The 13,369-nt window shown below is 51.9% G+C and overlaps 1 protein-coding gene across 3 annotated transcripts in view; it reads right to left on the bottom strand.

Moving 5' to 3' along the window:
* Positions 1-13,369, bottom strand: part of ELFN1 (extracellular leucine rich repeat and fibronectin type III domain containing 1) — a 105,371-nt gene that overhangs the window by 90,369 nt on the left and 1,633 nt on the right. For 2 of the 3 annotated variants that reach the window (XR_003534282.1, XM_027683660.1), the window contains exon 1: positions 11,747-11,997. The exons of the other annotated variant lie outside the window; for it this stretch is intronic. The gene's annotated coding sequence lies outside the window, so the exon portion shown is untranslated. Of the gene's footprint in view, positions 1-11,746; positions 11,998-13,369 lie in introns of those variants that run through there. 3 annotated transcript variants of the gene reach the window in all.

The raw sequence follows: 13,369 nt of genomic DNA on the forward strand, positions 1-13,369 counted from the left end.
GTTCTCAGCCCTGTGCTTGCAGGGGTGATGCTCCTTCCCAGCGTGGGTTTGCTCTGAAGAGCTCTCCAAGGCACAGATCTACCCTCGATACCAGAACACCCAGCACAGCCTCCATACCAAAATCAAATCACCGGGAGAAGGAGGTGCTGTTCTCAGTCCCTTGTCACCACAGAGCCGGGGTTTAACCAAGTTACCACCTGTGACTCTACAAAAGTACTAGGTAGTATCATCTAATAAGACGTTCAGCCATCTGCCTAATTAGCTGACAGACCTTCAGGACAACAAACAGAGGCTCGATTTTACTTATTGCTTTTCCTTTAGCGTGTGCTGACAGAGGTTGTGTCCTGTGTCCCGGCCATCCCTGCCCTGGCTGAGGTCAGTCTATCTCAAGCCCATCCCCATCCCAGGCCCTGACAACCTTTAATGCAGCTTTTACATATAAAAATGGAGACAGAAGCAGCTGACCCGGCAGGACCCTGAGCTACCAGTACAGGGAGAGGCACTCACAGAGACAGCACTGCCCCAGGGGATGCACCACAGCCCTGAGACAACCCAGCAGATCCAGCCCAGGGCTGCCTAATGAACATCTCCCAAGTCAGATTAAAGCCACCGTGACTGTGCTTCAGCAGCCTCGCCATTCACTAGCCCCAGTTACCTGTTGCAAGGCCAAGAGCTGGCCAGCACCTGCACCTTCCCTTACAGATGGCTTTCTGAGGCATTAAATCCACATTTAAATTTTCTTCTCAGTTCTGCCTTTTTGGAGCTCTCCAGAAGAGCCCTATCTCACTCCTTGCAGCTGGAGACACCTTTAGCAAAATCTTCAGCTCCCACTGATGTGGAAAAATTCATGCATTTCCCTCCTTGTGTAAGCACGGGCCTGGCATTCACGGCACTTCCCAGAGATAAGCCCCAAATCACTCATCACTAGAAACCCCAGGCTTTGGTAAGGATGGACAGAATTGGGATAAAAAAACCCCACCCTTGGACTCTAACTAAACACTTCAGCTGCTGGAGATTATGGAATCCTATTTAGCAATACCAGAGAGCATTTTCTGCAGAGGAAACCTCATCAACCTGACTATAAGAAGCCAGTAAAATTAAAAATTTTAGGAGGAAGAAGAAACCCAGAATCTTGGTTGGTTTGGTTTGGTACATTTTTAGAGACAAATGCGGTTTAGAAATGGGACTAAATGTGTTGTCCTGGTGCCCCTTCCTGCTCAACAGCACCTCAGCTGGGCTGCACACTCCTGCGAGCTCCTGGCTGCCCCAAGGAAAATGCCATTAAAGAAAATACAGCTATTTTTAAAGCTAGAAGGACAAATTCTCCTCCCAGTTACACCAGTGACCTCGTGACTCTCCACAAGGTTGGGCAGGCACAGCTCTGATTTGGGGCTATTTTGAGCATCCTCCAGGCACCCAGCAGGCAGAAAGCACCGAGGAGCAGGATGAGGCCCTCATCTCCAGATAGTCAGATCCAACCTGTTAAGACAAGGATAATTTTCACCGACTAAAGGGTAAAATACGAACTCCCTGTTTAAATAAAAACACTTTAACCAGCACAGCCGCTTTCCCTCATATGCACCTGGGCCCAAGCAGGGCTGCTGCTTGCTGGTGCTCCTGCTGCCATCCCTACTCATTCATCACACATGCACACATAGTACAAACTCATTCAGGGCTCTTCCGCAGATGAAATATTTAAATGGTTTATACTTTGCTATCCCTTTTAAATAAGATGGAATCACCATAAACAGACTTGGGCTGACTTGCTCTCTCCACCACTTTTGTTTTAATATCCTCCCTTGCAATTTCATCAGGCTGCATCCAGCATGATCCAAGAGCTTCATGGGTACAATCCATGCTGGTAAATGGATGGAGGCCCCTGGGAAAGTTCAGGTGTTGTACAGGGATGAAGAAGAACCTTTCAATTTCCTGAGCAAGCATCAGGGCTACAGCATGGCTGAGGGGATACCACATGTGAAAAGGGATGAAGAGCCTGGACTTTCCCATCTGCATTTGCTGGTATAAACACAACATGCTTTGCCATTTGACCCAGCTTGTTTTTATCACTCTTTTTTGGGAGCTGCTGCTCTTCCCCCAACACAGCTGCCACATTTTAGCTGCTTGTGACACCTGTAAAAGCAAGACCCTGGGCCAGCTCCGGCAGACAAGGCACAGCCAACATATGATTCTCTGCCAGTGTGCTGAGACACCACCAAAACCTCCGAGAACATCAGGCTCAGAGGAATTTCCCAGTTCATGTGGTCCGGGGAGGATCCTGACACAACACTCTGGGGCTTTCCCCCACTGCCATGCCCAGCTCCCAAGTGTCCCAGGAGGCTGCACACATGCACAAACTTCACTAGTGAACTCAATGGACAATGACTGAGTGGAACAGTCAGGGATTCTACCCAAATTCAGCCCTGTGTTCTCATGCTGGAGACCAGGGCACCCAATGCTGCTGGCCCTGGTGCAAGGGGAGAGGGGACATCCGTGGGCAGGGAGGGAAGATCTCTCCCTTGGACTGCAGAAGCCTTAAGACAGAAAACGCTTACAGCTGTGTACGCATCCATATGCATAAGAGAACAGGCCCTGATCCAGCACACGCTTGCGTCAATCTGCCGTCACCAAGATTTAGGAGAACATTTAAAATTAAAAAAAATTTTCCTTGCGCTGCAAAACTAAGGACAAAGAAAGGAAATAAGTCTTGTGGTTAGTGCAGAAGCAGGTGTTGAAGGACCTGGTCCCATCAAGGCTCTGGTACTAACACCCCAGATGACCCTGGGCACGTCACTTCACCTCCAGGTTTACCCACTGTGTGTCTGCCAGGTCTCCAGGCATGACCCCGCCGTCAGATATAAGGGGCTCTCAGATGGCCACAGAAAACCTGACCAGCTTTGAAGGTTATTTCCCATCTGGTCCTCATGGCTGGCTCTTTTCACATAGTTTGCAGAAGGACAGGTTACCTTTAACTCAGCAGCTCCAAGGAGCCCACAAGCCCTGGCTTTGAGGAGCTGGTTACAGTCTAAAGCACAGGAGAAAGTCAACATTTGCAACAACACTTCAGATTTTACCTGCTGAAAATACAGACAACAGCATTTCAAAATAAATGGGGAGAAAAGCAAGATCAATAAGTGACATACGCTTAATTCCCAAGACAGCCTCATTAAAATGAATGTATTACTCTGTTCACCACCACATGTAAGAGCTCCAGTGCAAAAGAGAATGTGTTGGCTATGCAATATGATGCTATTTTATGGCTGTTTTGTTAAGATATGAACTGGAACGGACAAAAAAAAAATGTAACATGAATTAGTAATGCTTCATTGAGAGAGAGAGGAAAAAGCCACGCAGAAAGTTTGGGGGTTTTTCTTAAAGCCAATGTGGAATTAGAGAACCTACAATCTAGTTCAAAACTGGAAAGGACTTTAATACAAACGAGGACTTTTCTGCAAATCTGTTATGGAATCATAGAATCATTTATATGGGAAAATACCTCCAAGATCATCAAGTCCATTCCTGAAGCTCAAGATTAACAAACTGACCCACACAGTAAACAATGAGACAAACATCTCTGAACTTTGATGGGGTCCTGATGCTCACTTTGGTCATAAAGCATTATGGCTGGACTTTACGTCCTTAAGGGTTTTTTCCAACCTAAATGACTATGTGATTTCTTATGGAGCTTTAAGAACTGCATCCCACAGATTTATTTCCCCTTTTTTCTTTACACAGAAAGCAGTTACACAAACTCCACAGCCTGATTTCTGCTCCTCTGTGAATTGGGGCAGCTGCTGAAACATGTTGATTGATCAAAGTTTTCCTCTTACTCCTCTGTGGCAGATGTTCTCCACAAGCAGCTGCATTATTCCTGAGCCCAGGCTTCAGCATTGCCCTGGAGAAGGTGAAAAGGAGCCAGACTAGGTGGGCAACACCGGAGAGGCTCAGTGTGGTGTCCATCCCCACCCAGCCTGTGTGCACCCTGCAGTTCCAGCCCCACCTGCCTGCTCAGGCACAACTCCATCCCATTCCCACCTCAGTGTCCTGCTCCACTGCACAGTTTGCAAAGCACAGCCTGTTCTTAGCACAGACCAGGTCCCCGCAGCCCCTATGGACAAAGACTCAAACCCAGACAGCAGATAAGTTCAATGGTGCCATAAAACACAAGAGACAGACTTGAACTCGTGGATTTTAAACACAAGGTGATTTCCAGCAGCTCTCCATTCCCTTGGGCCACACGCCAGACCTTGCAATTCACTACTCAGCACACCTTACCCAGGAGAAGGTGTCTGGAAGTGACATTACTGCAGTGCCTCTCTCCATCCCAACGAGTCAATCAGCTCGGTGACACCAGCAGTCCCATCTCTCGTGCTGCTGACCTTAATGGATGCCCTGTCTGTCACACTCTTGATGTTGTTTGCCCACAGCCTTTGCCCCTGCTGCACCCTGAGCAGGGGCAGAACCAGCATGAGGGTTAAGAGGTTTGCTTTCAAGCCATGTCCTTTGGCAGGAGTAAAGCAGAAGCAGGTATTTTTATACCACAAATCAGATGTTCAATACCTTTTTTTAATCACTGCCCTTTTTAGCATTGCTTTAACAAATTTACTTTTTTTTTTTTTCCTTCTTTTTTCCCCGCAATGAAAGCTCAGAAGGGTGAGTGGGAAATGCCCCTTTAGTGCTGCTCCACATACCCCTGCTTTTACTCAAGCAGGGCCAGGGACAAACTTCTCAGCACAGTGATGAAAAGAAACTACTTCAACTCCTCAAGTGTCCCAGGCTTTTAACTCGTAACAAGACTGACCAGCTGCCCAGCCTGGAGAGGGAAGGGTTAATTAATATCACAAGACAAGTCCTTGGGCCACACAATTACCATCTCCTGCTGGAACACCTTAGTGAACCACCAGCATTAATGGAACCAGCACTGAGCTGAAGTCAGGACATTTATCCTCTGACAATACTCTATTGCAACAACTTTATTTTGATGATAAGGGATGATTAATGCTTACAGGCACTGTCACTTCCTTTGATAGATTTTGGGGCTGTGGAGTGACATTTGCTCAATGCACTGTTCCTGAAAAGCTGCACTCATCGTAGCGTGGAGGAGAGAGATGCTCCACGCATCCAGCCATCAGTAACCTGACTCTGCCAGCTGCAGGTGGCCAGGAGAGATACTGTGAGGAATGGGGAGATGCTTACAGAAAGCCTTGACTGGAAAAAGGCTGTGGGGCGAGAGGAAGGTTTGTTAAACAGCCAACATTGTAAGAAATGACAAGAGTTTGTCTTTTCCAGTGAAAAGAGAAGAGACTATTGGTTACAAACACCACAGCCAAGAGCCACAGCAGACTGTGCTGTTTTGCCACAAACGTGCTGGAAGATCAGATCCTGAGCTGAGACTCTCCAGGGCTGAGCTGCAGCCATATCGAGCTCTCACAACTGCTCTTGAAGTCAAAACACATCCAAAAATCAGATTGATCAATCAGTAATACAATACACAGACAAACGCCTTAACTGTAGCCTTCACTAAATGCAAAAACAACCGACTTGGAAACCTTAATCTTAACCTCTGCACCTCTGAGTTCTCCCCACCTGTAACAGGAGGACAAGAATTATTTCCCTCACCCAGTTGCTGCAAGTTTCTCCTAATCAATCAGCTCATTAATTCATCCAAAGCATTAGACAGGCAGCAGATGGATGGCTTTACACAATAGTATTTTCTACAGTGAAATATTTCTACTTAATTCTCTGCCAGCACCTGCCTGCCCACTCCCATCTCACCAGCTCACACAGGGACACCCTCGAGGTCCGGAGCAGCGGGGTCTCCTCTAGACCCAAACAGCACCTGGTGCCACATGGGATTCCCTGGCTGGAGACACCCTTTCCACCAGGATTCTTACGGAACTTGATTTTCCTCATATTTAAAAGCTGTCTCAGGAGCGTAATGATTTCAAATTCACTCCCCGCTGCAGTCAATCAATGGAGCGGCGGCGGCTGCTGGAGCCTCGCGAGCAGGCGGTGATGAATGGGGCTTTCGAGGCTGCACCGCTCGCCTCCGAGCGAGAGGAGAGCGTGGGCAGAGGGTGGGGAAGAGAAGCCAAAGCCAGAAACAAAAATTAAAAGGAAGAAATGGGGCGGTGGGTAGAAAAGCCCAAACTGCTCTCTGGGACAAGTGTTGATCTGCTCCTGGAAGGCACAGCTGGGAGGGAACAGTCTTGGCTTGCATTAGTCTCCCTGATCTGTTATCATCCTGTAACTTGAATAAACCAGCTAAAACATCTGCTACAGGTAAGTGCTAACCACAAACCTGGCTTGTGCTGAGGACCAGAGCCCTGGGCACCAGCATCTACCCTGCACTCATGTCCCTGAACCAGCTCTGCTTTCCAGGAGGAGCCAAAGAACAAATGTCCAGGAGCAGCTTTCAGGAGCACATCTTCCCTCCAGACAAAGCAATAAAGGGCACAGCACCTAAGGTGTTATTATCACTCAGCATTTCCCATGGGGTGACACACAGCACCCTGCACTTCGTCATCCCTGTACAGCTCCCAGTGCCGGCAGCAGGGAGGAGCAGCCCTGTGTGTTGCTGTCACCCCAGAGGGACAGGGAGCACCCATCCCTGCAAGTATCATGAGTTTCCACAGAGAAAAAAAAAAAAATCAAATGCTCAAAAATATCCCCCCTGTTTTGGGGAGCCCAAAAGGCCTAATCCTGCCCCAGCGTGCTGCTGCCCTACCAAGAACAGATGCTGCTCAGCATTTGAGAGAAGCTGCTTCACATTCAGGCTCTTTTTCTCCCTCTTCCTCCAATTACAGAATCCGGTCAGGGCTGTGAGCCCTGTCAGTGCAAAAACAAACAAAAAATCCTAAAATGGAAAACTGGCATTCCCAGAGAAGCTGCAGGTTGTGGCATGAGCATCACAGCTGAGTGTTACAAGTCTCGTAAAGCAGAGAGGGGAAAGAGTCAAAAAATGAAACCCACCACACCAGCAAAGTAAAAATATGAGGCAGTAAATTAATGATGTTGCTCCAATTTGAGCAAACACTAATTAAGAATGTGTAATTGAATTAATGCATTATTTAGAAATCCTGGCAAATCCTGAGTGGGGCTATAAATACATTATAGGGTTACTTTGACATCAGATCTCTCTCATACCTCACTACCCACAGTTTATTTTACTGTCACCAGAATCTCCAGATTTATTCATGTCCTTGTCACTGACCATTGCTTTGCATTTGTCCTGTATATTGATATCCTCTCCCCTCAATTCCACACACCCAAGTGCTCCATATGGGGCGGTGATGGCCATTTGATAAGTCGTAAATAAGTATAATGAATTAGCTCAGCTTTTCAACTGCTTCCCCTCCTAATGCCTCATAGCCACATATCTAATTTGTTTAGAGCCTAGAAAAACACCAAATACCTCATTAGAAAATAAAACTATCTCCTAGAAATACATTTTTCAGATGTTGGTTTGCTCCACATTACACTGGGAAAGTCCCTGTACCAGCAGGATCTATTCTGGCCCAGAATAGGTTGAGAAACCAGTATCATCACATCATGAAAATAGAGGAAAACAGTACCTCAGGAAAAAGGGGCGAAAAAAGTCAGCCCCTCAAAGGTATCACAGCAGATGTTTGTGCCTGTGAAAGGTCCTGAGATAATGCATTTGCAGCTAGGACTATTTAGGAGTGCTATGGGTATTTAGCAAGAGGCTTTATATGCATTACTCTTCCCTCCTTCTGAGCCCTTCGCAGCGAGGGTTGGGGTTCTTACTACCATTTCTAGGAAGAGATAAAAATACACCAAAAAGAAAGAAAGAAATCCAGTGAAATTGTTTAAAACCACTGAAAACATTTGTCAGGAGAGCAGCACGAGAAAGTAACGCAGGCAAATCCAAGTTCACATGCATACATATAGCTCTAGGAAAGGGAAAAAAGGAGCAGCACTAAAGTGCCTTGTACTTAGATATGAGCATACACTGTAGCACAATCTGCATGCTGTTTATAAAACATATTGGAAGACTTTTCCCTAAAAGATGCCATAGAGAGTATAAAATTTTATTATCTCTGCCTGTCCATTTTACAAAGATATACACAAACAAGTAGCCAAATCTGCCTGCAGTTTAACTCCATTAAATCCAATGAATGAGTTTGGCCCACAAGAAACTCTGCACTTACTGTAATAAAGCTAAAAGCTGATAGCAGCTGATACAGTGAAACACATACATTTCCATACACTTATTCCTGCAGATTTAAAAATACAAATGAGCTTCAGAGATTGCCCTTGTCCAGCTCATAAAGAAACGCTGAAATAGGAAAGGAGAAAAAACAGATCTTGGAGATTTTCCCACTGGTTCCCTCTAAGCACGAAGGAGAGAAGGGTGGGGGAAGCCAGCAGAGTTGTGGTCATTTGGCTTTTCTGAGAGCCCTGAACACATACAGTGTGTGTGTTTGAACAAATGCCTGATGGTTTGCTCCCTGGGTTGGGCAGGACCCCCCACCCAGCAGGAACAGGGGTCACAGGTCTGGGCCCCCACTTCTGCCTCACCAGTCCCCAGGGAGGACAAGGAGCTCAGGCTCCCAGGCAGTGATGTGGGATGCTGCTCTGCTCCCTGAGGCAGCTGGCCACAACTCCATTTGCAGAGGGCTCTCTTCATGAGCAGCGCTTCTCTGGCCATTGGGTCATCTTGAATCTCACATTGCACAGGAGTCTGTGCCAGGTGGTACAGAGGCTGAGCCCAAATGACAGATTTAAACCTTCCCTGATTGATAGGGTTGGGGTTTTTTGTTTGTTGAGGCGTTTTTTTAAACGTACGCAGCTTTCTCTGAGGGTAGTGCCATAACCACATCAACTCCCATCTCCACCTCCCCAGCTTCCAACCGTGTCCCTCCAGCTCCCTTACCCAGGCTGATACACCCCTTGCTGTGCCACTTTTTCTAGACTCTCCTGTTCCAGCTCCTCAGGGTGGTGCATGGAGGCTCCAGGTCCCCCTCACCTGGAGCTAACTCTCACAGATCCTTGCTTTGATATTTTTTTATTATTTGTTTCTGTTACAGGGATGTGTCATGGAGCTGGATGACCCTTGTGATAGATACACACACTCACTACTCCAGCAGCCAAACTGTACTACACGGATCATTTCACGCTCTTCCTCCTCTTTCTCCACACCGAGTCCCCATCACCGTTCTGCTGGGGGTTTAGAGGACACAGAACCAAGGCTTAGGGTCTCCACTCCAGCCCCTTCACCCCAAGGTCCTCACAGCCCTACTGCTTTCACAGCTCTGCCTCCTTCCTCACCTGCAGCTTGGGCCATGCCTGGCTCCACAGCCGTCCCACCGAGCCCCACACAGCCCCTCTCCTCTCCATTACTCTCCTCTGGGCCCAGTTTGCTGCTGATCATCACACATCCATCTCCCCACACCCAGACACTCAACCCCCGTGCTGTCCTGCCATCAGGCTCGCTCAAACCCTCCCCAAGCCCTGAGTTTGTAACACCAAGAAAATCCAGCAGCTGTCCCAGATCACGCCAAACACTGCCCGAGGCTGTGCTCCCTGCTCATACCCCCCATACAGCCCCTGCAGTAGTTTCCCCTCTCCTCCGCCCTTCACCTCACAGCCTTGCTGGTGACCCCACCAGCTGCTCCCCACAGCCCCAGCACAGCTCAGAACAGCACAGCCTACCTGCAGGAAGCCCCCAGCCCCACATCCTCTCCTCCTGAAGCTCCTCACTGCCCTGCAGCAGCTCCTTCTCAAGCCCCTCTTCTCCACGTGGCTTCCCAGTGCCCTTTGGTGAGGAAACTACGTAATCCCAGGCTTTTGCTACACCTGGAGCTAACACCAATTCACAGCCAAGTGCCGGCAGCTGGGACGCTGCAGGTGATGCCGCGCTGCTGTGGCTTTTCTCAGCATGAAATCCCGGCCCTGGAGCAGCCGGCAGGGAAAATCCACCCGGACCAGCTTGGCTGGGATGTGCCTGGTTGCTGCTTCCCTTGTCCCTCTGGAACACAGGGCTTCACTGATAAAACCCTCACTTGTCCCCAGCATGTGTGTGGGGAAACAACCATAAGAAAAAAATGCCCAAGGATGGGGCTGAGACTTGACAAACAGAGGGGACAGCTCTGGGCTCTCTAGACCATGGACCTCTCCATGTCTTGTCCCCATGGCAGTTTTTCCAACCTCAGAGTTACATCCACAGTGACTCGTAAACCTCCAAAGCACTGACCACGTCCTTCTGTTTGCATGCATTGTGCACTCCTATATTTGGTATACGATGGGAGAACAAAATAAATAATCCACAGCTCGCAGTAACAAACCTGGCACCTAGAACAAGCCAAAAGCCTGACCTTTCATAGTTAGGCATCCTGATGAGAGGTTAGATCTTGTGTTTTCTGATCATCAAACAGGAAAGCATTAGCCAGACAGAGAGAACAAGCTCTTATCTAGACCTGATTTCTCTCCCCTCCAGGGGATCCTGTAGGATATTTCAGTTCTCTCTTGCTCGCTGTATGACTCTTCCCTCCCCCAGTTGCTTGAAATCAGCCAAATTCACAATCTAATCTGGCCGGGAGTCAAAGGGGAGAAAAATCAAGTCCTAATGCAGTGACTACTTTGAATGGGGAATTGAAGCCAATCAGAAAGGCATTATTGATCCTGCTCGGAGCACCTCGGTCAGGGAGGGGAAAGCTGCGGGCAGCCGCAGAGCTGCCCACCGCAGCCAGCCTGGGCTGCCCTGCCAGGCCTGCAGCGTTCCCAGCAGAGTTCCCAGCACCCACCTGGGCTGGGAGCCGGCCCCGTCCGGGACGAGGAGAGCACCCACCACTCCTGTGCCAGCACTGGCGAGCAGTAGCCCATGGCATGCACTAGCCCCTGCCGCGGACCAGCCCACGTGTGTGCGAGAGCGTGACCCGTGTGCCGCCGACAGCGCTGTGTTTGTGTGCAAACACTTCCAGGGTGCATCGCTGTGGCGTGGGCCCGTCTGCGGGAGCCGAGCTGCTCCATCGGACGGGGTGTGTGCATCAAGGGCTACGCGCATTCAGGCGGTGTCAGTGTGGGCCAGTTCTGCGGGACAGCCAAGGGCAAGCAGCAGTGCTGGGGGTGTGTGTGTGTGGACGAGTGTACCTGTGCCCCCCAGAACCCGCCTGCGTGACTCCAGCACAGTTCCCGCGGTGGGCAGGGGCAGGCAATGGGTGGCTCAGCCCGGGCAGAGGGACAGGGGCAGCAGAGGATGGGGAGCAGCCAGGCAGGGCTGGGCTCAGCTCTGGGCATCCCAGGGTGCGATCCCGATGATCCGGCCCGCGTCAGCGCTGGCTACGGGCTCCTCTGCCTTATGTAACCGCGGCAGGGACGGAGCGGCAAAGGGGGACGGAGAGCAAGCGGAGAGGAGCTCCCCACTGAACCCAGCAGAAGCTGGATACCCCCGGCAGGGCAACTCTAGACGCCAGGCCGAGTTGCGTTGCCACTGGGCGGGCTGGCCCGGTTCGGGACTGCCCCGGTGCGGGGCAGGTCTGGCTGCCGGTGCCAGTCCCCGCCGGGAGCTGCCGCCGGGCTCAGCCAGTGGAGACGCCGGGGTACCGGGAGAGGAAAGGAGTCCTGGGAAGTTTGGGGAATCCCACATTTTGCAAAGAGGCAGGAGGAAAATATGTCCCCTAAAAAAAACCCCAAACCTGCACGGGGTAGCTGCTGTTCGCCTTGGGCTGTGCCCCCCAACCTGCCATCCCGGGCACCGCGGGGCCGTGCAGCACCGGCACCCCCTTACCTGCCGGCGTCACGTCTGCTGCTGCCTGCCCTGCTCCGGCTCTTCTTCCTCCTCCTCTCCTCCTTCCTCCTCCTCCTCCTCTCTCCCTCTCCCTGCTGCTTGGGGCTCTTTATGGAGATTCATTCATTCATGCCTTCCCATCGGTCCCTCAGCCTTTCCCTGCCTCCCGGAGGCAGAGCGTGTGACGCCTCGCCCCTTTCCAGCCACTTTCTGCTGTCACAGAGCGGCGCTGCCCCAGCCCAGAGGGGCGGCCGGGCTGGGACACGCGTGGGCAGCGCCGGGCCGGGGGAGCGTCCCCCAGCGCGAGCCGAGGGGGGTGGGCGGGCGTGGGCACGGCACCGACCCGCCCTGGGGGGTACAGACAGTCTCCAGCGCCCATCATCGGGGCGTCAGGTCGCCTCCTTTCCTTTCTAGCCTCCGTTCTCCTCAACCCCACGCCGGATGCTGCCCAACACCGCTGGCTCCTACCGAGCAGCGGCTGCTGCGGAGAGGGCGCGGGTGGGCCCGCACCCCCGGCCGGTCCCCGAACAACCCTCGCCCCTCCTTTCTCTCTCTGTGCTCGCCCGCTCTATCCCATCCCAGCCCGTCCTTCCTCCCCCACTCCCGCTGCCTCCGCACCCGCGCCAGGACCGCATCCCGCTCGGCCGAGCGCTGCCCCATCCACGCCGCTGACAGAAGCGCTGACTCAAGCTCGGAGCGGAGCGGCGGAGCCCGACGTGGGGGACCAAGGCTCCGCAGCCACCAGGCACCGTTCCCCTAGCCGGTCCCATGTCCCCCCCTCCCGCCCCGCCCCGAGGAGGCTGCCCCCATGCCGGGGGCCACTCGCTCCTCCAGGTCACTGGTTAAACTTCACCCCTGCTCCAACCTTACCCCGGACGAGGGTCCCCCTCTGCCCAGTGCTGCACTTCGGGCAGCTGAGGACACGCTCCCGACCCCCACCGACAGCACTCCGCTGCCCACTGTCCCCCGCTGCAGGGGCAAACCCAGGAGGTCTGGGGGGGTGTGAGCCCTTCAAGGTGCCAGGCAGCACAGCGGGAGGTGCTGGGGGGGGTATTTCAGGTGCTAAACTCATGCGGATTGCCTCATATCTGCACAAGCACGAGGTTATTCTTTCCAGCTAGACAGGGCGGAAAAATCCGCTTTTTCCCTTTAAAGACAACGTCGGAAACGTGAAGAGCAGCTCCCGAGTTTGGGCGCTGCCAGAGCCTTTGGAGCAACAAACCCTTAACTTGGGGTGAAACCCTTTAAAAACCCTTCCTGAAGCGCCCCGCCCGCTCCCGCTAAGCCGCGCCGTTCCCATCGTCGGTGCCACCCCCTTCGCATCGAGTCCATCAATTTCTATTAACGATCGCTTTATTCACCGCTGCAAACTTCTAAATATTTAATCCAGCGCGAACCGGCGGCGGAACGCGCGGAGCTGACGGGAGGAGGCGAGTCTCCGGCCGGGGAGGCGGGAACGGCGGCTCTGCCCCGGGGGAGCCTGGTGATGCCGGTCCCCCCCTTCCCCTCCCTCCGCGGGGCTTTCCCGGGGCTGTAAATCACATCCTGGACGTGGGCAGCCCCCTAGGCTGCCCGGCCCGGGAAGGCAGGGATGAGCAGCGGTGAGGAGGTTTCTGCCCAGGG

Source organism: Neopelma chrysocephalum, unplaced genomic scaffold (assembly GCF_003984885.1).
Source record: "Neopelma chrysocephalum unplaced genomic scaffold, ASM398488v2 Primary Assembly neopelma1_65, whole genome shotgun sequence".
NCBI classification, from domain to species: domain Eukaryota; kingdom Metazoa; phylum Chordata; class Aves; order Passeriformes; family Pipridae; genus Neopelma; species Neopelma chrysocephalum.